Source organism: Elephantulus edwardii, unplaced genomic scaffold (assembly GCF_000299155.1).
Source record: "Elephantulus edwardii isolate Elephantulus edwardi_28Jun2011 unplaced genomic scaffold, EleEdw1.0 scaffold00051, whole genome shotgun sequence".
Taxonomy (NCBI): domain Eukaryota; kingdom Metazoa; phylum Chordata; class Mammalia; order Macroscelidea; family Macroscelididae; genus Elephantulus; species Elephantulus edwardii.
The window spans coordinates 16,792,701-16,797,290 of record NW_006399801.1 but is presented as its reverse complement, the minus strand read 5'-3'; positions in this window follow the sequence as shown (position 1 = coordinate 16,797,290).

The window sequence follows — 4,590 nt, the reverse complement described above, 5'->3', positions numbered from 1 at the left end:
ATATTTTTTTTAAAAAAATGCTGGGCAAGTTTGGCCCTTTTTAAAGTCTAGAAGTATATATAATAAACTGTCATAAAGATTTATAAAGTTTCTGCCTCCCCTTTTCCACAGCCTTGTGTGGTTCACCACACCTCTACCTGTGAAGGGCTGTGACTTGCTTTAGAAAAAGACCAGAATTCAATAAAAGTATGCAATAATAACTGAAGCCAACTACCCAGAGATAGGTCAAAAAAGTCACAGGTTGAGTGTTTTCGTTATCTAGTATTACAATGACCGAGATGCAATAAGACCACACTTCCCTGGTGATTTCAACTTACCAACAGCTTTTGTAGAGAAAATTGGGCAATCTTCTCTCCCCTTTACTTGTTATTGTTGTAATTAAGTGCTATTGAGTCAACTATGACTCACAGTGACCCTGTGAACAATGGATCTGAATCCTACCCTATTCTGTGTCGTCCTCATCATCTCCGACACTTAGCCCACTGTTACAACCATTGGGTCAATTCATCTCAGTGAGGGTCTTCACTTCCTTTGCTGACCCCTCCACATTTCCAAGCATGTTATGCTTTTCCAAGGACTGACCCCTCATAACAGCACATCCAAAGTATACTGAATGAAGTTTTACCATCTTTGCATCCAAAGAGAATCCTGGCTTCAGCTTTTCCAAGACATACTTGCTTATCATTTTGGCAGTTCCTGGGCTATTCACCACTCTTCTCCAACATCACAACTCAAAGGCATCAATTATTTTTCTGTCATCCTTATTCATTGTCTAATTTTTATAACATAGCAAGTAACTAAAAAGATCATGGTTTTGATCAGAGGCACCTTAGTCTTCAAGCTAACTTCTTTGCTCTTCAGCATTTTGGAGAAGTCTCCAACAGCAGACTTTCCTAGTGCAATATGTCTTTTGATTTCTTGGCTGCTAGTACCAAGGCTGCTTATTGTGGATGCAGGCAAGATGAAGTCATTGACAATTTCTATCTCTTCTCCATCTATCATGATGTTGCCTCTTGGTCCAGCAGTGATGATTTTTTTGTTTCTTAAGATGTAACCCACATTGAAGACTGTAGTCTGATCCTCTCCAGCCAGCACCTCACTTTTGGCAAGCAAGTGTGTATCATCTGCATGACACAGGATTTTCTTCCTTCGATCTTGATGCCTTGCAGTGAGTCTTTCTCCGATCTTGGTGCCACATTCTTCTTCATCTTGTCCAACTTCTCAAGTTACTTGTTGTGCATACAGATTGAACTGACTTTCAGCCTCAACAATCTGATGGAGTCTGCTGAGTCAGAAACAACTTCACAGCCTTGAGTGAGTGAGAGATGAAATCAGCTGTCTGAGAGGATAAGCATGTTCCTTTCTCTAAAGAATCTTCTGCTCTGGTTAGAACATTGAGCGCAAGCATCCATAAGAAAAGTCCAATCCAGAATAAACCATCAGATTGCAGAAATTTATACTGCAATAAAATAAAAAAATAAACAGCTCTATCTTGGAGAAACTACAATAAGAATGCTTCTGAGAGGCAAGGATGATGAAACATTGTCTCACATGCTTTGGGCCTGTTTTCAGGAGGAAGTTACTCTTTCTGAATATATATGATGCTTGAAAAGGTTGAGGGTCAGTGAAAGGAAGACTCTCATTGAGAAGGATTGACACACTGACTATAACAATGGACTTGAACATGGAGAAGATCCTGGGGATGTACAAGGTTCAGGTCTATTAAAATCAGGTACCTGTGAGTTGTAGCTTGGAAGGAGGAGTGGCATCCACTTCGGTAATAGTTTGTCTCTAGAAACCCTATGAACCTGGAGAAAGGAAGAAAGGCACCCAGGCATCGAGGACTCTCCTTCATAGGGTCTCTATGAGTCGCCTGTGACTCGACGGAACTTAACAACAACAACACAACCTGTGAGTTGTAGTTTCCTGCTCACCTCACTGTTGGTTCAAGAGTATTGATTGTGGATCCAAGTAAGATGAAGTCGTTCATAGTTACAACATTTTCTCTCTCATGATGTTGTCTATTGGTTCAGTGGTGAGGATTTTTGTTTTCTTGACATTGATATGCAATCCATATTAAAATCTACCATGTTTAACCTTCTGCAGCAAGTGCTTTAAGTCTTCCTCACTTTTAGCAAGCAAGATTGTATGATCTGCATACTAAAGGTAATTGATGAGTCTTTCTCCAATCCTGCTGCCACATTCTTCTTCACAGAGTCCAGCTTCTCTAATAATTTGCTCAGCATACAGACTAAATTGGTACCAGCAGTCAGGAGATCTATTGCACTAGGAAAGAAAGTTTGTTGTCAGGAACCTCTCCAAATTATTGAAGAGCAATGATGTCTGTTTGAAGACTAAGGTCCACATGATTCAGTCTATAGTCTTTTCAGCCATTCGCTATACATCTGAAATTTAGATAAAGCATAAGTATGACAGACAAAGAGTTGATGCTTTTGAACTGTGAGGTTAAAGTATAGCATGGAATATCCCTTGGACTGAAAAAAAAAACCCACCAAACAGATATGTCTTGGAAAAGGTGCAGCCAGAGTGCTCCCTGAGGCAAAGATGATAAAGTTTATTCTCACATGCTTTAGGCATGTTTTTAGGAGAAGCTATTCCTTGGAGAGGGACATCATGCTTGAAAAGTTGGAGGAACAGTGAAGAAGAGAAAAGCATCCAACCAGGTGCTTTGACACAGTTACTGCAGCAATGGGCTTGAGTGTGTCAGAAATTGTGAGGACGGAAGAACATTGGACAGGTTTCAGTTCATAGGGTCACTATAAGTCATACTCAATAGCACCTAACAAAACCAACAACACAAGATGTAAGGAGCTCTGGTGGCTTAATGGGAAGTTATTTTACTGCCAATCCAAAAGCACATGGTGTGAATCTGCCAGTTGCTCCATGGGAAAAAGATGGGCAATCTCCTCCCATGCAATTTACATCCTCTGAAAAATTAATCAAGGGTCAGCTATGAGTCTGTCCCTCACTCCATGGTACAGTGAGTTATAGTCGATCCAGCAGCACCTAAAATAGATAACACAACATCAAACATTTTCTCTTCATCCTTAACAATTCTGTGTGTTAGGCCAACCAGTGCCAATGAAACACATTCAAACTCAGCCATCCTTTTGTTGCTGCTTTTCCCTGTTTCTACTCATCAAATGGACCTGTGTAGTCACAATAGGTTAGCATAAAAGATTTCCTACTCACCAACTCTCTTTAACCTCCAGTCTGCAAAGGGGCTCTTGATCAGCACTGGATTTCCTTCTTTCAGTGCACCCAAAGACAAACTGCTTGCTTCCATTTTAAAGCTCTCCTCCACTCTGCAGACCATGGCAATTCCATATATCCATTCAATGCGAATCTCCAAACTCAGAGCTACTGGTTGGAATCTAAACCCATAGGGATTTCTAGCGGCCTAGTGATAAGAAGCTGTGTTGCTTTCCTCAAGGCCAACAGTTTGAATCCACTAGCCACTCTGAAGGAGAAAGACGGAAAATCTCCCATGAGATACAACAACAAACACCTCCATGAAATCTACTGCTTTCTAAAAGGTAATGTTTCTTTCAGGCTAATCTTCCCTTCCTCTTAGGTATAACAGTGATTTTAGCCAGTTTTATCAAGTACTGGCTAAAATCAGCCTTATACACATGTTTTAATCCATAATACCCATTATTAATTACTATTTGGTACCAGAAGTCAGGAAATAAGGAGATTCATTGCACTGGGAAAATCTGCAATTAGGGACCTCTCCAAATTATTGAGAAGTAATGATTTTTATTTGAGGACTAAGGTGTGTCTGATTCAGTCCACAGTCTTTCCAGTTAGTATCTATAGATCTGAGAGCTGAACAGTGAATAAGGATGAAAGAAAAAGAGTTGACGCCTTTGAGCTGTAGTGTTGGAGAAGAGCACTGAACATTCTATGAATTGCCAAGAGAACAAACAGATATGTCTTGGAGAATGTACAGCCAGACCGTTCTTTGGAAGCAGGAATGATGAGGCTTCACCTCACATACTTTGAGCATGTTGCTAGGAAAGGCTAGTCCTTGGAGAAGGTCATGATGCTGGGAAGGGTGGAGGGTTGGTGAAGGAGAGGATGACCCTCAACCAGGTGGAGTGACAAGATGACTGCCACAATGGGCTCTGGTGTGTCAGGAAGTGTGAGAATGGCACAGGATAGAAGAGGGTTCAGATCTTTTGTTCATAGGATCACTATGAGTCGTACTTGACTGGATGGCACCTAAAAACAACCATACATCTTACACCACTATTTGGAAGTTGTTGATTGCTGTCAGTTGAGCATGACTCATAGCGACCCTAAGAACAAAAGGCCTGAAGCCGTTCTATAACTATCGTCATTTATCAAAGTTCCTAGAGTTTCCAGAGACATGTTGTTTAGGAAGTGGATGTCACTCCTCAGTAATCATCAGACTTATTCACATACAGACATAAACTGTAACACATATGCCTTTTAAAAAATATACCAGTTTAATCTTTACCGCCCACCATGCAAATGCTTACAACACTGGCCTCTAGCTTTTGTCTCTGATCTCTCTAGATGTGGTTTTACTTTCCTCACTACAGC